The following is a 22,977-nucleotide window of genomic DNA, read 5'->3' as shown; positions in this document are numbered from 1 at the left end:
GTGATATTATAAAATGCACTGTAGTCTTTTAAATCTTTTCTGGCAGCTCCGAATGGGGATGAAGTGAAGGATGGTAATGGGAGTCATCTTCGTGTTCATTGTATGAAATGGAGGCTTCCATTGCAGACTAATACCATTGCTCATTTCAAAGTCTACAGTTTAACTGAAGTTTGATTTAGTAGCGGGGAACTTCCGCTCGGACATTCACTAACCTGCCGGATTCTGTGACGCTCTTTTCCACGGGCTCCTGCCATACGCCCAGGATTTTACCGGCTCCTCCACTCTCTTGTTGTGGGCTCCTGCCCAGGTCCCCCCCGCCGCCAGCGATGCTACTCCATCTCGCGTCGCGGCCGCTGTGAGGGGGGGACTACAGCCCCCAAGAGCCTTTGCGCCTTTGCGCCGGGCACCGCCTACAGCCTGCGCCCGGAGGGGCATAAGAACACCGGACTCCCTCGGCAGAGCGGGTAACTTCCGCTCGGACATTCACTAACCTGCCTGATTCTGCGACGCTCTTTTCCACGGGCTCCTGCCATACGCCCAGGATTTTACCGGCTCCTCCGCTCTCTTGTTGTGGGCTCCTGCTCCTGCCCAGGTCCCCCCCGCCGCCAGCGACGCTACTCCATCTCGCTTTGCGGCCGCTGAGAAGCTGGGACTACAGCCCCCAAGAGCCTTTGCGCCTTTGCGCCGGACACAGCCAACAGCCTGTGCCCGGAGGCGCATAAGAACACCGGACTCCCTCGGCAGAGCGGGTAACTTCCGCTCGGACATTTACTAACCTGCCTGATTCTACGACGCTCTTTTCCATGGGCTCCTGCCATACGCCCAGGATTTTACCGGCTCCTCCGCTCTCTTGTTGTGGGCTCCTGCTCCTGCCCAGGTCCCCCCCCGCCGCCATCGACGCTACTCCATCTCGCATCGCGGTCGCTGAGAGGGGGGGACTACAGCCCCCAAGAGCCTTTGCGCCTTTGCGCCGGACACCGCCTACAGCCTGCGCCCGGAGGCACATAAGAACACCGGACTCCCTCGGCAGAGCGGGTCACTTCCGCTCGGACATTCACTAACCTGCCTGATTCTGCTACACTCTTTTCCACGGGCTCCTGCCATACGCCCAGGATTTTACCGGCTCCTCCGCTCTCTTGTTGTGGGCTCCTGCTCCTACCCAGGTCCCCCCCGCTGCCGCCAGCGACACTACTCCATCTTGCGTCGCGGCCGCTGAGAGGGGGGACTACAGCCCCCAAGAGCCTTTGCGCCTTTGCGCCGGACACCGTCTACAGCCTGCGCCCGGAGGCGCATAAGAACACCGGACTCCCTCGGCAGAGCGGGTAACTTCCGCTCGGACATTCGCTAACCTGCCTGATTCTACGACACTCTTTTCCACGGGCTCCTGCCATACGCCCAGGATTTTACCGGCTCCTCCGCTCTCTTGTTGTGGGCTCCTGCCCAGGTCCCCCCCCCGCCCGCCAGCGACGCTACTCCATCTCGCTTCGCGGGCGCTGAGAGGGGGGGACTACAGCCCCCAAGAGCCTTGGCGCCTTTGCGCCGGACACCGCCTACAGCCTGCGCCCGGAGGCGCATAAGAACACCGGACTTCTTCCGCGTCGCGAGACACGCGCGGGACCGCGCCAGGCTAAGCCCGGGCAAAAGGCGGGCCGTCTGTGGCCGTCCGGGGCTGGAGGGGGCAGGGCTGGGTGACCCCCCTAACGATTGGACACCGCCAGGTACCAGGTTTCTACCACTGTTCGTAGTTCATCTTGTTAGTCCTGCGGTGTTGTGTTTGTATTACAAATTGTTGTTTCCGTTATGCCAATGACTACTCACTCCAGGAAAAGTAAGCAAGGGGGGGTATATATGTGGCACAATGGATCAATTTATCACCAGAGCTTTTTCGGTGCATGAGAAGGAGATTGCTCTGACTGAGCGCCGAGTGTCTCTTAAGCCTCTTAGCCACAAGCGTTCTTCTCTTGGGGCTTTAGCTCAAGTTGTTTCCCCGGCTCATCCAGTTGTGCCCCCTGGCCCAGCGTCTCGTAGTGTGGACCATATTAGATCTGGTAACAGAAGGGCAAGCTTGGATAGACTAAACGCATTAGAAATGCGTAGGCTCTCTGCCACCCAAGCAGAACGAGAGTCGAACATGACATCTGTATTCCAAGCTCCCTTGGATACCTCCTCCCACCAGGAGAATGTTTGTGTACAACCTGCTGCATTACCCCCTAAAGTAACAAGAGTAGCCCCCTACAAAAGGAAAAGAATTACAAGTTGCCGTAGAGGTAACCATTTAAAACCGTCCAAGAAGCGCAGAGGAAATTATTCTAGGGGTGGGGTAACATTTATGGGGCTGGGGGCTGGAACGAGACTTACCCAGGCAGGAACCCAAGGGACTCCTTCCTCTGATGGACAATTGCCCCATACTCTTTCTGAGCACGAGAGCGTTAATATTAAGTTGATTCCCTCTTCCAGTACCTCACCTGATTTTCCCTCTATCAAACTCACTGAGAAATTGATTAAATCACTCATACTCCCGTTACTTGAGCGGGTGAAAGTTGTGGCAGAGAGGCTGGATAGATTCGAACAGGCCACTCTCGACAGCTTCTTCTCACTCAAATCACTCATAAAATTACATTCTAAAAATCGGGAAGATGGGTCTGCAAGGCATGCACCTAATCGGGTGGACCCCTCCCCACTGGTGGACTTCCCCCTTGTGGAAGGGAGTGCACCCAATCCACCTGAGGTCGTGCTTGAGGTTAACATGAATGTGGGAGCAGCCGGGGAGAGTGGTTCTATTGCCTCAACTAGCATGACCCATAGCTTGAATCAGAAGAGAGGGTCTTGTATCCTGGTTAACTTTGGGGATGTTGGAGTAGTTAGGCACATTTGCAATCCTCTGTTTACACAGGGTATGTTGGGTATTAGCACACACAATCTTAGCTATTTTCACCCCGCCCACTTAATCACCATCATGCCACCTGTCATCTGGGTGGGGATGGGAAAGTGGGTACCAACCACACGATTTGTATCCCACAAGGCCTCCCCTGATGAACTTGGGTTTCGGCTCCATCAGGCCTGGGTGGGGTTATTGACCCGTCTCATCTACCGAGTGCTTCCCTGCTGGATTCTCTGCAACTGATAACTGTGGGGACTCTGAGCAGGGACTGAGACAGAACTTTGTTTTCCCTTTTGAGTCCCCCCTTTTCTTTCCCCCATCCCTAAGAGTGTCCCTGTTTGTTCCCCGCCTGAAAATTACTGTGCACTAGAAGAGTTGGAGGGTACAATACACAAACCTGGCCGAGGGCTTTGTTTGCCTGCAATGCAGTCACCAGTGGAATCAGTCTTAGTAGACAGTAATGTTAGGATCGTGAGTTGGAATATAGCGGGCATCACCAGAAATCTTGATCTCCTAGACTGGAACATCTTTATTGAATCCTTCGGGATATGTATTTCTCAAGAGACCTGGTGTTTAGAGCCCTGTTATAAGGTTGGTTATTCCACATACTTTGTTCCTGCAATCTCCCCTTCTGCTGGTAGGGGGCGCCCCTCAGGAGGCCTCCTTATTTTGGTTAACACTTCCCTGGGGTGTCTCATTAAGTTTAAAGAAACTAAGTCTCCTGACCTCCTGAGATTATCAATTAGGGGGCCCAATAGAGGGCTTACCCTGGGGATTTTCAACATCTATGCCAGAGGCCCTAACGGGGGCTTATTATCCCCTACATTGCATGTGCTTGAAGAGGAACTCAGTCTGTGTTCCCCGGATAAGTATATTATGGTCGCCGGCGACCTCAATTGCACCTTTGAGCCCCTGGCGGTTGACGACATTCTGGGCTCTGCAGATGAGGACGCCAGGAGGGGTATTCCTTCTTTAGGAATAGTCCCTATAAAGAGGTGGTCCCAACGGGTAATCCAGCTCAATTCGATCTGTATGCATTTTGGCCTAAGGGCGGCAAATGGTAGATCTACTTCGGACCCATTAGGTGCACACACGTTTAACAGGGTAAACCACTCGTCAAGAATTGATTACATTCTTTTAGACTTCAAGCTCTGGGCCTATTTGTGGGATATGGAAGTGCTACCCACTACGGACAGTGACCACAACCCTCTATCATTGTCTCTATCCCCGGTATGGTTATTACCAACAAGCCAGCAGGTACCGTTTGTACAGCGTACAACCGGGGAAGTACGTCCTTCCAATTATGGGAGGCGTCTGAATTGGAGTAAGGTTGCCCTGGACGAGGGGAAGGTTCAATTTATAGGGGCGCTTCTAGAAAACACTGCAACCCGGCTGATGCCTGCTACCATGCACCCTCCGGAGGTCTCACAGCTGTTTTGCAATACCATCAAAGCCCTCGGAGACTTATTCTTAATTCGTAGTCATGGTCTCCCATCAAGTGGCGGCCGCAGACAGGAGGGTACCCTGGGGTGGTACTCAACGGAATGTAGGCTAACGAAAAGAGCACTGGTGGAAGCAGTTAAACTTAAGAGGCTAGGACCCATCAGGGCTGCCAGGAAGGCTTACAAGCAGGCTGTAATAGAAGCCAAGAATTATTGGGAGGATCAGTTCTGATGTTAACTAAAGGAGGCTAGTGTAGGGCGGGATTCCAAGGGTGTTTGGGATATAGTAAGAGCTAAGAATAGGCCACTTGATACCCTCATAACATGTAACATCACAGAGGAGACGTGGTTTAATCATTTTTCCATACTCTATACTGGTAACTCGGATTTGAAGGAGGGGCTGATTAATTCTTCTTATCTGGTTCCTTCTGAGTTATCTGACGACCTCGCCTTCACTGTAAAAGAAGTGGTGAGTGTGATCAAGTCCCTTATGCCGAATAAAGCAGCAGGCCCTGATGGGATACCAGGGGACTTGCTTCGTCTAAACCTGGAAGAATGGGGAGGCTCATCTCGTCCCTGTTGAACGCTATTTTCCGAGGGGCGTCAATCCCGCAATCTTGGATGGGAGCTGTGGTCGTGCCCATATATAAAAAGGGGAGTTGGGACGACCCAGCTAACTACCGTCCTATTAACCTTATAGACTCTACTCAGAAGGTCTCAGGAAAGGTGGTTCTGGGGAGGATACTGCAGTGGGTTGATGATTACAAAATTCTCACTGATTTTCAAGCAGGGTTTAGGTCTGGTACAGGGACCATTGAACAGTCCTTCAGACTGCTGCTCATTTATTGGAAGGTAGTCGTACTTGGGAAAGGCGGCCTCTATCTTTCCTTTATTGACTTAAAGACAGCTTTCGATTAGGTGCCCCGGGAACAACTATGGAAAGTGCTGTCTGATTTGGGGATGCTGCCCTACTTAGTGTTCATATTGGTGAAGTTCCGTTCTGGAAACTTCGCACAGGTGAGGTGGGGTAGGCAGGGCCAGAAGACCGCCAGAATTTCAGTGAACAGGGGAGTCCACCAGGGTTGTGTTCTTGCCCCCACTCTGTTCTCATTGTATGTGAACGGAGTGGTGGAGCATCTTTTGGAGGTTCCATCTGACGCACCAACCCTGGCGGGCAGGAGAATACCAACCCTCCTGTTCGCTGATGATACTCTTTTAATTTCGAAATCCCCCATGGGCTTATAGAGACTCTTAGATAATTTTCACTCTTTCTGTGTTAGTAGGAGCTTAATAATTAACACTGAAAAGACCAAGTACTTGGTTCTGAACCCGCCAAAAAAGCTAGGGCGGGCTCCCACGCTAAACTTGGCTCCTTTGGAAAGGGTAAAAGAATTTGATTACCTAGGCATCCTCCTAACTGACTCTCTGCAGTGGAATTGCCATCTTAACAAGTTACTTCTAGGTCATAGGAGGGTGGTGGGAGCCTTACTTAAAGAACAGCGGGCGTACTCTCTTAAACCCATTGCCCCCGTATTAGGCATCTATAAGGCGATGGGTGTTAGTGCAGCACTTTACGGGGCTGAGCTCTGGGGAACCGATAATATTGACCAGCTACCCTGCTCAGAAAATAAATTTCTGAAGGATTTGCTGGCCCTTCCCCAGCATACTCCAACCCTTCCCCTGCTTTTAGATATGGGATGTCGCCCTATTAAAGATCTGGCAATGCAGCGCCCACTATTACTTTGGGCTCGCTTGTGGAGGGTGCCAGAACTTTCAAGTTATGCGGAAGGCCTAAAAGAGGTATTGTCATTGCCTGGGTAGTCAAAAATCAAATGGCTCAGGGACGTTAAATTCCTGTTCGGGGAATTGGGGCTTAGGGAGGCTTGCCTAACTAGATCAGCCCCTCCCAAGTCTGTTCCCAAGAAAACCTATTGGAATTGGGTGGACGAGAGGAGAAGGTCTGATCCTAAACTCTGTAGAACTGCGAGTGAGTTCCTTATGTTTAAGGACATGCCCTCCCGTGAACCATATCTTGACCTAATCTTAAAATCCAGAGATAGGGTCCTGTATTTTAAATTTAGAACAGACTTGCTTCCGATAGGTGAATTAACCGCTCGATGGAAACGGCCCAAACCTCGCCCTTTTGTCCATTTTGTGTACTTAGGGTCAAGCCTGTTGCCCATCTTCTCTTTGAATGCCCTGCCTATAAATCCCCAAGAGAGGGGTGGTTAAAACAACTGTGTAAGGAGCTGGGGACCAGACAACACATAGTTGCTTTGCGTATCTTGAAATCTGATACCCGTCCCTTGTTTGTGTGTGGTATGGCTAAGTTTTTAAGCTGGACATGGGTGATTAGGCTTAAAAGATTTAATGAAATTGTTTAAAGTAGTTGGAATCATAAGGCTGTTTGAAATTGTTTAATTATGGCCACTATGTTGGACCTTCTTAACTAAATTGTTGATGTTGTGTAATTTTTAAACCATTTGTATGTATTTTTAACTGTGCTATGTGAAATGCTTCTTAAGATATGTTTTTTATCGAATTAAAGCCTATTGACTGATTGATTGACTGATTTAATATATGTTACCCTCTCACCCCTCTGTCAGCACCAGCTAAACAATTGCTCTGTACTCCTTGATTGATTACTGTCGTCATCCACAGCTGTGATTTCAGGAGCATTATAATTTTGTGGTATAAAGTGTTTGTTCATTTTAATCATTATCAATCTCTCCACATTTTGAGGAGAAAGATTGGTCCTTCCGACTGTGACACCTGCCCCAGCTGCACTTGACACAGGCTCCAAACACACACTGTCCACAGGATACTCTAGATTCCATTTGGCCAATCAGCTAAGTTTTAGTCATTGTTCTGTCTTCCCATGCCAATAGGTCAATGGGTCTCTATCCAGTTGGCTGTATTCTCTGGGCTTGTGCACTTGACTTATGTCCTACCACATGAAACTAACCGATTGCATAGGTCGACAGTGAATTTGAAGCTGTGGTTGCTGTGGGTTTACTAGTGTTGGTTGGAGCTGCAGAGACTGAGAGCTAACATCATCACCCTCTCTGGAGATTGAGGTTGAGGTTGCACTTTAGGTCTGCACTGACCTTGAATTTGCACTTTCTTTCCCCATGATCCAAGTATTGTAAATGGGACATCTATTTCCGAGTAAGGAATCGAAGTGGACAGCACTTTCCTTTACCTCAGATACAGTATTGTGACACATATGTATTCTTGGAAGGACACAATCTCTTTTTGCAGCCTTTAATTAGTGTTCAAGCAAATTATAAAACTGTTGACTAATGCAGCTGCTTCTTCACTTGTTCCACCTCTTGCAAATGGTTCTACAGCAGGTGCTAAAATAATATTGCTTGGTTCATGGTACTATTCTCCTTATTGACTTCCTGTGTCTTTACCTCAAAAGGAAGTAGCATTTGGATCAGACACCCCACCACACATTTGTTGACCTCTGTCAAACTGGCTTTGGCAGTTGCATCCCCTCACCTTTGAATTACATAATCATTCCTAGGCGTGTACTGCTTAAACATGCATTGAAGCATGTAGTAGGTTGAGTTCCAACCTGTGGCACCTCCTGTATGAGGGTGCCTGCAAGGATTTTTTTTGTATGCTGAATGATTTTCATCTGCTTCCAGGATTTGAACTAATCTGTAGAATTAGTGCAAATTCTTTGACAGGTTACCAGTATGTTGCTGACCTGCTCTTCTTTTTTAAGAAAATACTGCACAATGATGTTTATAAAATGTGCTAAACACAGTATTCTGAAGTATGTCATATAAGCCATAACTTTGACAATATAACTGCCTTTGTCAGTAGCAACCAATCCAGTGATGAGACCTCTGGATTAAAGGCATTTGTAGACTTTACTATTAAATGTGTCCAAGATGTTGGCAGCTGTAGGTGATTTCTCCTTGGGGAACTGCTACTGTTGCATGCAGCTGAATGCCCTGAAAAGCATCATCCGTAGTGAGGTTAGCAGATAGATGTTGCTTCATTTTCTTGAAGGCAATCAGTGTGCAGTGATGAAGATGTAGCCTGTTGCTTGATCAATATTCCACATTTCAATTGGAGGTGGATGGACTGAAGCTTTCCTTGAGAGTGTTGCCAACCACCTGCCATACTTAATGGTCTAGTACTGGCAGAACAACATGGAACATTTTATTTTGGGCAGAGGTTCTCAACAAATTCAAGAAACCTCTCTCCTTCCATGAAAAAAAAAGAGAGGAGTCAAACACTAACATTTTGAACTTTTTAATCGGTAGATGTATGGCTATTAATTGGTGAACATATTCTTTATAGTTGGTTGTTACAACTATTTACTTTGTAAATCCTCCAATAGCGACAAACAGAGAGCAGGTAGGTTGCTTGTGCACTTTGAGGTGACTGTATCTCTATGTTCCTTGTGCCATTTTGAGGCTCCTGATAGTGATGACTGCACATTATGAGCAACAGTCACTAGACTACTTCGCAAAATGTTGACACCCTCTTCTTCTTCATCACAACTTTCTATCACTTGAACTTCTTTTTCTCTCTAGCCACCATCAGCTAGGTTTTTGAGGTGCTCTGTCGACAGGATTGTGTTTTGAGTTCTCGAAGGACGAATTGTGACTTCGTACCATTATGTCTACCTAGCTTAAGACAACAAACTTGCAAATGGAGCATTCTGCAATCTGGCCTGAATGTAAAGAAGTTGCAAACTGGGGAGGAGAGCTTTCTTATGGTGCTAAAGCTGGTAGACCTTTTTCAGGGAGATCTAGGTGGTTGTGTTGCCTTTTCACTATGCTTAGCTGTGACTGCTGTAAAGGTGGTTGTTGCTGCAGGTTTTTGTGGTCTTGAAAACATGGAAGCAGGTGTAACTAGATGTCAAACAGCAGATTGAAAAGAGGTGAGCAGGTACATTGCATTTCCTGAAAAATTGGGGGGGCTTGTTTACAGGTGTGGGACTGGCAACAAGCTTCTTGTTCATTTCATTTGCCAATTTCTTGCAGCAACCTCGATCTTTGGTTCCAGCTTCCTTACTCTTTATATTGGTTAACACATATAACAAGCACTTAACGGAGGATTATATTGCCACTCTCAGCTAGTTCGCAGACTTCTCTTCCTTTCAGCATTTTACATAATGTGACGTCTTGTACACATACAGATGATTTATTTATTTTTTATATTATTTATTTATACCATTTATAAAGCACGCTGTTACCGAGCGGTGTCCTGGCGCTGAAATGATGTGATGTCTCCCCAAAGATGTCTGTTGATTTCTAAAGGCCAAAGAGCCAAGTTTTAATGTTTTTTCTGAAGGCCATCAGGTTGGTACTTTGTTTCAAGGCCATGGGCAGTTTATTCCAGACAGTGGAGGCTCCAGAGATGAAACTACGGTCTCCCCATCGTGCTTTCCTGATCCGACAGGTCTTGACTAGCCCTTTATTTGCCGATCTTAGCTGTCTACCTAACGTGTACAGTTGAAAATGTTGTTGAAGAAAGGATGGACCCAGTCCATTCACTGCCTTGTACACAATACACAATGATTTAAACATTATCCGCTTGCGTACCGGGAGCCAGTGCAATTTCCTTAGTTCCTGTGCCACCGGTGCAAACTTGGGCAGGCCAATAGTTAATCGAACAGCTGCATTTTGCAGCATCTGTAGTTTATTAAGTAGCCCTTGCTGGGCTTGCAAAAAAAGACTGTTGCAGTAATCAAGGCTGGACAGCACAAGTGCTGTCACCACCGTTTTCCTACTACTGTCTGATAAAAAAGGGAGAACTTTCCTAATGGTTTTCATAATCCAGTGAATGGAAGATGTTAAAGCATTGACCTGTGGTTTAAAAGATAGTTGGCTGTCAATAAGAACTCCCAGGTTCTTTACTTTCGTTGCCGGAATGGGTGAGGCTCCCATATCATGGGGCCACCATTTGGGGCTCCAGAAGCTAACATCGGTGCCGAAGAGAAGAACCTCAGTTTTAGAGGAGTTTAATTTAAGACAGTTGCCAGCCATCCATGAGCTCACCGCAGACATACAGTCCTGGAACCTAGCCGCCATTCCTGCTTCTCTCCCCGGGAGCAGGGATACCACAATTTGTGTATCATCTGCGTAAGATGTTAGTTCAAATCCAAATTACCGAATCACCGGGGCGAGGGAGGAAACATAAATATTAAATAGTGTGGGGCTTAAGGAGGAGCCCTGAGGGACCCCCCTGGGAGTTTGAAAGGTCTAGATTCAAAATCTCCCAGGGCCACTACCTGAACCCTGTCGGCTAGGAAGGATTTCAGTATGCTCAGGGCTGTCCCTTGAATTCCGCAGCCTTCTAAACGATCCACCAAATACTGTGATGGACCGTGTCGAAGGCCGCGGAAAAATCGAGGAGTACCAGAGCTGCCCGTCCTCCTGCATCCAGCGCCTTCCCGATCTCTTCCGTGGACTTGATCAGGGCCGTCTCGGTGCTATGGCCTTCCCTAAACCCATGTTGGGCTATGTCCAAGCACTGAGAAGATGTGAGAAAGTCACATAGCTGTGCATTCATGACTTTCTCAATAAGTTTGGCCAGAAGTGGTAGTCTGGCTATGGGCCGATAGCTATTAGGGTCTGAGATGTTGAGTGTTGGTTTTTTAAGCAGTGGGGCAATCGACACTCGTTTCCAGCATGTTGGATATTCTCCGATGTCAAACATCTGATTAAATAGCTCCGTCAGAATACCTGATCACCTTATGGTCTCGTAACTCCTGGGTAAACCAGGGAGCAGATGGTACTGTACGAGTAGGGCGACAGAGTTTGGGCTGAGCTAAAATAGTACATGCTCAATCTATCCAGTCTGTGTACTTTTCAGCAGCTTCATTTACATCTGTAGGTAGTGTAAATATAGAGGAAGTGAGTCGATCCTCCAGCGCCCTTCCATCAAGCTCTTTCCAAGGTCTATACAGCTTAGCAGGCGTCCTATCCTGCCTGGCCTTGACCAACTGGGGCATTTGAATGTTAAAAAGCACCACTGAGTGATCTGACCAGGCCATGGACTCTGTATGGATAAAATGTAAGTCCGAATTGTTTGTAAAAATGCCATCTAAAGTATGCCCTATTGTATGTGTGGCTCCCCTTACCACCTGTGTCAGTCCTGCCGCCTGCATTACTTCGGCCAGAGCAAAAGTGTCCGGGTCTGAGCCTCCTTCTAAATGAAAATTAAAATCTCCTAGAGCGGTAAAGGACTTGGTGCAAAGGGCTTCCTCCAACAGAGTACCCACCGTATCGAGGAACTGAGACCTCGATCCGGGTGGTCTATATATAAGGCAGCCCTGAAAGGTATAATGATTTGATATAGAAAGCCTAAATCCCAGTGCCTCATAAGTCTGTGAGGACGCCGCCTGAAATGATCCCTGGATAGAGGCATGATAGATAATAGCAAGCCCACCCCCTCTTTTACCGGTTCTGTCCAGAACACGGCTATGATAGCCTGCAGGTGTTGCCATGACTAGATCCGGTCCCGATGCCGCATCTGTCCAGGTCTCCGTAATAAATGCAATTTTGGCATTTTTATCCTGAATCAATTCTGCGCATTCTGTACTATGTTTAACCAGGGACCTAGCATTGATAAGTATACAGTTGATTGTATTCTCCTCCCTATCCTCCCTAAAATAGTTGGAACTGATGAGTCCCTTAATCGGAGTACATAAAATGGCAGGTGGACGAGAGAAGCATGCTGGGCAAACAATAGGTCCAGTCAGCATTTTCTTGTCTGGTATTATACAAGTACAATCATCCTCCACCCTTCCCCTTAGACTCAACAGCAGCTCACGATTGTAAACTCTCTTGGACTGTTGGTTTTGGGAAAAATTACCAGGGGTCCTGGCGCTTGGCGCTGTACTGGCGCGGACGGGCGCAGACGGGCTTGCCTTTGGCGCGCCCCCGGCGCGCCCGCTCCGCCCGCCCACTGCGCGGTCGGGAGGTTGAGGTCATTTTATAGGAGGGGAGGGAGGGGGGGAGACAGCCAGCGGCTAGAACGCTGTCCTTGGCGTCCACCCAAGATGGCGTCCACCCCTGTCTCCTACCGCGTGAGCAAGTAGTCTGCTACGCGAGGAGCGGGGTTCGAGATGGGGCAGAATTGGTAACAGCAGAAAGTAAGTTTTACATTTAAAAGTGAGCAAGCACAATTAAAACAGAAGCGTAGCGTTTTAAAAAAACAAATGCAGTACTCTCGCACCTATCCCCCGGCTTCCGCCTCAGGGGAGATATAAGAATGATTCTAAGCGCCGCTGAAAAGCGCGATTTAAGTAGCCAGGAGGGGGGAGACAGCCAGCAGCTAGAACGCTGTCCTTGGTGTCCACCCAAGATGGCGTCCACCCCTGTCTCCTACCGCGTGAGCAAGTAGTCTGCTACGCGAGGAGCGGGGTTCGAGATGGGGCAGAATTGGTAACAGCAGCAAGTAAGTTTTACATTTAAAAGTGAGCAAGCACAATTAAAACAGAAGCATAGCGTTTTTAAAAAACAAATGCAGTACTCTCGCAACTATCCCCCGGCTTCCGCCTCAGGGGAGATATCACAATGATTCTATGCGCCGCTGAAAAGCGCGATTTAAGTAGCCAGGAGGGGGGAGACAGCCAGCAGCTAGAACGCTGTCCTTGGCGTCCACCCCTGTCTCCTACCGTGTGAGCAAGTAGTCTGCTACGCGAGGAGCGGGGTTTGAGATGGGGCAGAATTGGTAACAGCAGCAAGTAAGTTTTACATTTAAAAGTGAGCAAGCACAATTAAAACAGAAGCGTAGCGCTTTAAAAAAAACAAATGCAGTACTCTCGCACCTATCCCCCGGCTTCTGCCTCAGGGGAGATATCACAATGATTCTGATAAAAATAAAGCAGAAAATCAGCAAGACCTGGGCAGTCTAGCCAATGTAATACAAATCACCATCATCAGCCTCATAAATGCTTAACAGTAGTGTATTCATGCATGAACGAACTATTTTTGCTAGACATTACACAGGAAAAGTCACCTTCCATGGCCAATGGGGACCCTATGGGAGATAGGAGGTGCAGCAAAATAAAAGAAATTAATTAGATAATTGAAGGTATCCCTCCAGGGTATAAGGGGGCCCTAAGGGATGCAGGGGGCAGGCAAAAATTTAATAAATTAATGAACTAACTGCTAGTGCCCCTCCAGGGCGATGGGGAAAAAGGGAGACAGGAGAAAGACAAAACAATTAGTAAATTATTCAAAAACAGCAACACTGTACTACAATGAACCAAAAGAACAAATAAATATATCAGGAAAAAAGCAAAAATGTCAGGAGCTTCTTCAAGCAATGTTCCTAGAAAAAAGGCTTTTAAAAGTGGAATATTAATATTGAAAGGTCTACTCGCTAAACAAAATAGTGGTAGCAAGTCCACCAAATGTCCAGCAAAGGAGAAGTGGAAAACAGAGGCAAAAGATTTACACTGGCAGGCTCCAGAAAATGATGGCCGCTGCATGGGCAGCAAAGAAGAGGCATAGAGAACAAATACAAAATAAGCTCAACACACACACACATACACTGGCTAAACAACGAGGTCACCATGGCGGGTCAATAGAAGAAGTAGGCATGAAGAACAAAAGAAAATGGCAGGTTATGACACATCAACTGACTGGCTACAGAAAATGGTCATCGCCATATGGCGAAGAAGACACAGAGAACAAGAAAAATGTTTTTCTATCTTGCCTGAAGCACCCCCAGCAAAAATAAAATGTTTAATCATTGCAGGGCAGAGATCGTGCTGAAATATTATTTACACAAAATGTCTCTAGGTTAACACATGGGCTACCCTTTACCCACCTTCAATACATTGGCAATGTCACAGAAGAACATTAAATAAACTATAAAAATCCCACCAGCCCAAGCAGCCCAAGGCAATATCAATTACTCCTCAAAATAATTTTAAAAGTTGCAGAGAAACGTAAACCACAATATCAACCATATTGCACATATGCAAATGTACAATAAAATGGTGGGCATGCACATGGGGAAGAAGATCGCTGAGAACAAAGCAACATGTCTGGGTACATGGGCTTGGAATCTAGGAGCGACCCCGATCCTAGCCACCAACAGACACGTACAGTAGACAAAAATTAACCTACATTTTGCATTTAATACAAGGCCATCCACAAGCCCCTGCAGTGATTAAAAACACATATAGCATAGCAGCAGTGAGACATAATATGCCCAAGACCTACAGCAATATATCCAAGGCTTACGCCCCAAGCAGTAAACAATTACTCAATAAAATAATGAGCAAATGTGTACACAATTCACAAAACACCAAAAAGAAATAGAGAAAATGTATTTATAACTCCAGGCCTCCCCAATCTCCAAAATATTCACACATTATCCCTGTAAAATAGCTTAATCCTACAAAGCCCCCATCTCCTACTTCCAGTTGATCAAACAACAAACAAACAAAAAATAATAAATAAAACAAACATAAAAAAACAAAAAAAGAACCAAAAATCGCATTGCCTGTCCCCCTCCACCTTCAAAATAAAAAACCTTTTTGCACGGAAAAGCATTAAAATTACTTACTTTTTTTCAGAGAGAGTGGTGCAATTTCTCCAAAATCCAAATCCAAAATAACCAAGAGATGAACAAAGGAGAAGAAGGAGTCTTCAGGATAGGAATAGGCAGTTGCTTCTGTATGTATATGCGACTCTCAGTCTCCACAGCACTTTTATTCCTGTTAAAAAAGGGTTTTGCACTCAAACAATTACCCAAACAAGGTGTTCTGGTAAAAATGGAACTTAAAATGTTTTTTTGTTGATTTTTAAGTTGCTTGCATTAAAAGAAGTGCCATGTGTATTCAGAAATGCAGGTTTGCATTTAAAAATTACCGGGACGGTCTGATCAGGTAAAAAATCTACTTGAAATGTTTGCTGATGGCCAATGTAAAAACACTGTTGCTTGCATTTGGGAAGATGCTGCTATCATTGATGCCAATCACATTATTTCTATGCATCTTCCGTTATGATTTCCCCCAGAAAGGGAATTTCATTACAAGATGTACCATAATGGTGCTGTCTCATTAATTATGTATTTAAATACATTAATTAAAATCTCATACTAGTATCTAGCAAAAGTGTTAAACAGTCGTATCATTAAATGGCAGAAAATGATGTTAAGTCTTTAATTTAATTGGGCACTCTTAATAGTATGTCTATAGTAACAGAAGAGTATCTTTCAGGACAGTTCTTTCTAATTTTATAAAATTAATAATTATTATGTATCATTTATATATTTAATAAAAATGTTTCTGTTTATTATCTCATCATTTTTGCTGTTGGTTCACAAGTTGTTCCAGACACTATACATTTTAAATATCAGAAAAAGACAAAATAACTAAATATTACATGTACGACAGAGAAGGATTCAGCTAAGAGTGTAGATTTAAAAAAGAAATCTTGGTAAGAGAAGGCAAGCAGTTATAAAAAAAATAGTAATGCTAAACATAAAGCAAGAAATGAAATTGGAGGTGAGAAAGACGTGGGAGTCATACCAGGAAGGGATCAAGATAGATTAAGGAAGTCAAAGAATGTATCTAAAGTAGGCCTGGACAGAATTTCAATTACACTGGAGTAATCAGAGTAATTTCAGTAATTCTGTGTTACTCTTTGATGTAGAATTACCGATAATAATCCAATCAGTCATCATTGCATAATTAAGAGTAATATGGGAGGGAATCCTGCTACGAGAGCACATATACTGAGCGCGAGCAGCCACTCGCGTTGACTATTTGTGTTCTGCTACATTTAGCACTGTTTCTTAGTGCAAAAGGCATCCTCACATCCCTTTTGGATGTGAGATTGCACTAGGCACTAAGGAAATCTTGCGTCAATCAAGTGTAATCTCTCACAATTCGTAGATAATTCCATGTGATTATGCTACACAGAATATGCAAGTTACTCCCACCCCTAAGTTAGAAATGAGAACAGTAGTGTACGGAGGAAAATAGAGCTTTATGGAAAAATGTTTAAGAATAGATTAACAATCAACATTATGAAACAGTTAAAGAGGATTATTGCAGGGCATAGACAAAAGCAGCTTGTTGAATATCTTCTAGAAAAGTAATTTGCTCTGAAAGGGAAGTTGCTCATTCTAATTCTGAACAGAATTAATAATTTAGATAGAGTGGGGAACTCATTGAAATATTCAGAGTAAACAGGATATAAACAAATCCAACTTCTATACCACATATGAGGGAGAATGGGCACATACTTTAAACACAGAAGTGTTTTCAATGAGATAAGCTACTATTACAGGTGTACAGTCATAATATCGAGTCTTTTATTTCGACTGGACAGAATATCGAGTAAAAAATATAGAATGGACATAATATCGACTAGACATAATATAGACAACAAAAATATCGACTAGAGAAAATTAATATCGAATAGAATGGACATAATATCGAATCAAAAATATAGAATGGACATAATATCGACTAGACATAATATAGACAACAAAAATATCGAATTTAAGGTAAGTTAATAATCATTTTAATTTTTTGTGTAATATAAGTCTGTAGCGGGTTGTGGGTTTATAGGGGAATAGGGTGGGAAGTAATTTAATTCTAATTAATTAAATATGTTAATTTATTTATTAATATCTATTTAGAATTAATTGTTAATTAATTATTAATTGGTAATTAATTAAAATATAATTGGTAATTAATTATAATTGATTAATTGATAAATATTTTAATTTTAGTAATTTATTTTCTGTAGCGGGTTGTGGGTTTATAGGGGAATAGGGTGGGAAGTAATTCTAATTAATTAAATATGTTAATTTATGTATTGATATTTATTTAGAATTAATTGTTAATTAATTATTAATTGGTAATTAATTAAAATATAATTGGTAATTAATTATAATTGATTAATTGATATATATTTTAATTTTAGTAATTTATTTTCTGTAGCGGGTTGTGGGTTTATAGGGGAATAGGGTGGGAAGTAATTTAATTATAATTAATTAAATATGTTAATTTATTTATTGATATTTATTTAGAATTAATTGTTAATTAATTATTAATTGGTAATTAATTAAAATATAATTGGTAATTAATTATAATTGATTAATTGATAAATATTTTAATTTTAGTAATTTATTTTCTGTAGCGGGTTGTGTGTTTATAGGGGAATAGGGTGGGAAGTAATTTAATTATAATTTATTAAATATGTTAATTTATTTATTGATATTTATTTAGAATTAATTGTTAATTAATTATTAATTGGTAATTAATTAAAATATAATTGGTAATTGAAAATAATTTATTAATTTTTAAATTGTAAATTAATTTATTGTTAATAGGTAATTAGTTAGTATGAGTAGGCAATTTTTATAATTAAATAATTTTATTTTGTATTTATAAATAAATATTTAATATTTGTATACACTTTTTTAATATTTTAATTATTTGTAATTGGTATTACTATTTATGTTATTTATATATATTTGTGAAGTATTTACTTTCCCTACTATTGCACTCTCTGAAGTTGGAATAGTAATTTTAACCCCTACGCTATCCAACACTTTCCCTACTGTTGCACCCACTGGAGTGGGTATGCAACGTTTACAACGCTACTTTTACTATGCACTACCATTACAACAAAACTTTTAAATTGCAAAAACTTTTACAACGCATACATTTACAAAGCATGTTTTTAAAACGCAGATACCGTTACAACGCATACTATTACAATGTAAGTATTAGTAAGTATATAATTATTTTTAAAAGGTTATATGTTTGGGATTTTGGGTAAAGGGGTATTTTTAGGGTTCAGGGTCAGTTTTCAGTTTTTGGGTAAAGGGGTATTTTTAGGGTTCAGGGTCAGTTTTCAGTTTTTGGGTAAAGGGGTATTTTTAGGGTTCAGGGTCAGTTTTCAGTTTTTGGGTAAAGGGGTATTTTTAGGGTTCAGGGTCAGTTTTCAGTTTTTGGGGTAAAGGGGTATTTTTAGGGTTCAGGGTCAGTTTTCAGTTTTTGGGGTAAAGGGGTATTTTTAGGGATCAGGGTCAGTTTTCAGTTTTTAGGTAAAGGGGTATTTTTAGGGTTCAGGGTCAGTTTTCAGTTTTTGGGTAAAGGGGTATTTTTAGGGTTCAGGGTCAGTTTTCAGTTTTTGGGTAAAGGGGTATTTTTAGGGTTCAGGGTCAGTTTTCAGTTTTTGGGTAAAGGGGTATTTTTAGGGTTCAGGGTCAGTTTTCAGTTTTTGGGGTAAAGGGGTATTTTAAGGGTTCAGGGTCAGTTTTCAGTTTTTGGGTAAAGGGGTATTTTTAGGGTTCAGGGTCAGTTTTCAGTTTTTGGGGTAAAGGGGTATTTTTAGGGTTCAGGGTCAGTTTTCAGTTTTTGGGGTAAAGGGGTATTTTTAGGGTTCAGGGTCAGTTTTCAGTTTTTGGGGTAAAGGGGTATTTTTAGGGTTCAGGGTCAGTTTTCAGTTTTTGGGTAAAGGGGTATTTTTAGCGTTCAGGGTCAGTTTTCAGTTTTTGGGGTAAAGGGGTATTTTTAGGGTTCAGTGTCAGTTTTCGGGTAAAGGGGTATTTTTAGTGTTCAGGGTCAGTTTTCAGTTTATGGGTAAAGGGGTATTTTTAGGGTTCAGGGTCAGTTTTGGGTTTTTGGGGTACAGGGGTACTTTGTAAAAATAAAGTAAAATTACATTTAAATTAAATTTATTTAATAAAATTAAATTATATTAAATTATATTATAATATTTTTTATTAATTTATATTCCAAAAATTATTATATACTTACCAATACTTAAGTTGTAATGGTATGCGTTGTAAAGGTATATGCGTTGTAAAATCTTGCGTTGTAAATGTATGCGTTGTAAAAGTTTTTGAGTTGTAAAAGTTTTGTTGTAATGGTAGGCGTTGTAAAAGTATGCGTTGTAACGTCATACATCCCTGGAGTGGGAATAGTAATTTTAACCTCTACGCTATCCAGCGCTTTCCCTACTGTTGCACCCACTGGAGTGGGAGTAGTAAATTTGACCTCTACGCTATCCAACACTTTTGCTAATGTTGAACTCACTATAGTTGTAACAATAAATTTTAAACATTTTCTAAAATGTTATATATGTTTATTTAATAATATGTTTATATATATATATATATATATATATATATATATATATATATATATATATATATATATATGTGTGTGTGTAATTTTTGGTGATATAATTTTTTAAATTATATAAATTATTTATTAAAATTACATTTTTTTTTAATTATTTCTAAGTTTATATTAAATATATTTATTACTATATTAGTTTTAACTTAATTTTAAGACATTTAAAAAAATCGATATTTTGACAGTCTATATTTTTGTAAGTCGATATTTTGGAGTCGATATTTTGGTACTTACCTGTTTGAAGATAGGGAGTCGATATTTTGTCAATCGATATTTTTGACTCGATATTTGTGTATCTCGATATTTGTGTCGTCGATATTATGTCAGTGATCCACTATTACAAACATAGTATAATTATTACCATTGACACAGATGCATAATAAGAGACAGAAGTGAAAGAAGGCACAACAAATCCAAAAGAGAAATTAGTGCCAGGAAAGAACATATAATTGTACATCAGGGTTGTCAAAGACATCCTCCGGCACCTGTTTATGAGTGTCAGTACAGTAATGTTTGCAAGATAATACAACTGTCAATTGACAAGCTGATATTTTTCATATACAAATTCAGTAGAGAAACAGTCATGCAGAAACTTAGATCTTTACAAACATTTAATCCATGCAGAGTTAGAAAACTAGTAAATTTGCAGGGCAATTCTTAGGCTTGTTTATCAAAAAATGTGTGCAAAGGTACTTTCCAAAATATTCAAATGCTATCAGTTCACCACAGTAAGATGTGCAAACCAGCGAAGAAGTTTTACTATGTGAAAAGTCCTATTCCTCCTCTAAAGAAATTGAATCCTGAAATTTAAATATAGTACTTTCGGCCAGAAAGAGAAAATGAAGAAAATGTATTTGAATTTCAGACGCCGATATAAAAGAGAATTGTGAAACTCTTAGTGTGGGCAAACATATTAAATGACCACTAGAGGTTTTAGTAAACGGTGTGCCAAAAAAAGATAAAAAAATTGGCAATAATTTGTTCGCTTAGGTAAAGTAAAAAAGCCCTAAAATACTTCAAAGCAGAACACAAACATTGTTAAACCATCAACATTGATGGACATTTGTCTTCAGTGAGTCCACAGCTTTCAAAGTCAAAAGACAGTAGCCAGTTTGAGAAGGTAGATTCCGCTCAAAGTGAAGAGATATCTATGAGCACTATAGTCTTTATCCACTACACTTCAGCGATGTAATTGGAAATGCTTTGGAGTTATATCAAATGAAACAGAGAAAGTTGAGCTAATTAGTGAATGGGACAAGAGTTTAGGAAGCCCATTGTTTTCCACTTCTGTTTCCTACATGAGAAGGAGGTTGCTATGATGATTGTCGAGTACTGATCATTGCTTCTGATTATGGATCGATCAGACTATTGTCTTAACATCCATTTCATGCAGAACATTGCATATCTTTTTTATCTTCTGTTTAAAATTGAACTTGTGTGCTCCATTGTAGCACATATTATTCAAACAAGTGCTCGATTTCTTATGTGAGTGCATGAAAAGTTCTCAAAAATGTGTTCAGTGTAGATAAAATTCTTAAGTGCAATCTGATAAATCTCATGGCATGTCAACATGGTACAAATGAATACTGGTTCCATTCATATACTGGATTAAAATTATTGTTATATATCTAAGCCAAGCAAACTCAATTATTCCTTATATCAATTTCAAGACACATGGAGAATGCTGTTCCATGGATCCAAGAAATGTCTCTAGACTTTTCATCCATTTCCTCTCCATGATTATCTCCAGCGCTTCTTGTGTGTTCATGCTCCGGACCCCTCTTGCAATCTTAGTGGTTGAACTGTGATTGCTCAAGGACTAGAAACTTTAGCTCATGGTTTCTCTGATGAACTGTAGTGCCTAGAGAAATCACTTCAGACTGATATGTGTATGAACCTTGTATCAAGATCTGTGTTCCACGTTTATCCTTGGGAGCACCAGTATATCCACCTCAAGCTGCCTCGGGCACAAAGCGCCCGGCAGGGGACGCCAGTGCGCTCCCAACAATATCGCAGGACGAGCACTACAAGCAAGACGGTGCACTGAGAAGCGCTTTGTCGAAACAGTAAAACCCCCACAAGAAGGTAACTAGTAACTGTAAACCTGCGCTAGTGCAAACAACAGCACAATCACCTTACACACAGTATGCAGAGTTAAGCATAAGCATAAACACTCAATCTTAAAGCTATGACCCAAACCCATTCACCACCACACAAAAGAGAGTAGTAAGGGAAAGGCACTTAACTGGCTGCGGAGCATTAAAGAAAGAGGAAGTGATTACCTCTGTGAGACCTTATATAGGGAACTTTCTATGATTATGGGGCACCTGGTTCTCATGGGATTCGTAGTTTAAAAAAGTGTTTTTATTGGCTGCTGTGTAATAAATGCAAATAAATGAGAAGCATAATTGGAGCCTCTGGTCCTGACATAGAATCTACGTATGAAGCCAACCTTGCCATTCCCACCTAAATAATATATTGTAACTCTTTTCCTAATAAGAGCTTTGTTTTTCCAGACTTTTTCAAATTCATAACAACTAATAAATAGCTTAAGTAAGTTATTTTGAAAAAGAAGCACTCTACTCTATCAAATACCGTACCCTACCCAGGGTGAGCTTTGGTGGCGCAGCAGCACAGAAGTGAGCGCCCGTTTTATGCACTTATGCAACGTAAAGGGAATTCATTTATTATTTCTCAGAATTAGTGCGTTATTTTCAGACAGAACAGCTCGCCAACAGAAAGAGACAAACCTTGCTCACTATTTTCGAGCTGTCCTGTATGAAAATAAAGCACTGAGAAATGTCGAATTAAATGAATTCACATTTCGCCCTGCAGGTGCATAAAACAGGAGCTGCGCAAGGAAAACCCAGCAGTATTATAAAGCCCTACAAGTTACCTAGGGTGAGCAGAATTTCAAAACCAAAAACCGGGGCATTTCACAAAAATAGGAGAAGGACTACAATGTTACTTCAACCCAGCGCACAGAATGACAGCGCTCCTCAGCAGAGAGATACACAAGAGGTAGAAAGTACATAAATAAAAAGCAATTCTTAAAGCCAGTAGCATTCCTGTTAATTACATTGTTTTCTTATAACATCTGTTGACTATTTCTGCGTTGCAAAACATAAATAGGTACCTCATACCGTTTTCAGTCGACCCTCTCTAAAAACCGGGACATGAGTAACATTTCCCGAAATCTGCCAGAACAGCTGGTGAAAATCGGGACTGTCCGGGCAAATCCGGGACGCATGGTCACCCTAATGTTACCGAGGTCATACTAGACAACTCGCTGTAGTTCATATTTAGTAGATTTAGAAGCACATCCTTTTTTAATCGGCAAAACATATGCGATTTTTTTTTATAGCATCTGAGGAAGAAAAATGTCTTCTCACTTCAGTCTCCAAACCGGGCAGTTTAAAAGTTGGCATCGAGTCACAGCCAAGCGTCAACCCGAGGGACAGGAAAGGAAATACTTGAGACTATTGAAAGGCGTAGGGTCTGTGCAC

Source organism: Lissotriton helveticus, chromosome 8 (genome assembly GCF_964261635.1).
Source record: "Lissotriton helveticus chromosome 8, aLisHel1.1, whole genome shotgun sequence".
NCBI lineage: Eukaryota > Metazoa > Chordata > Amphibia > Caudata > Salamandridae > Lissotriton > Lissotriton helveticus.
Note: the sequence above shows the minus strand (reverse complement) of the source record.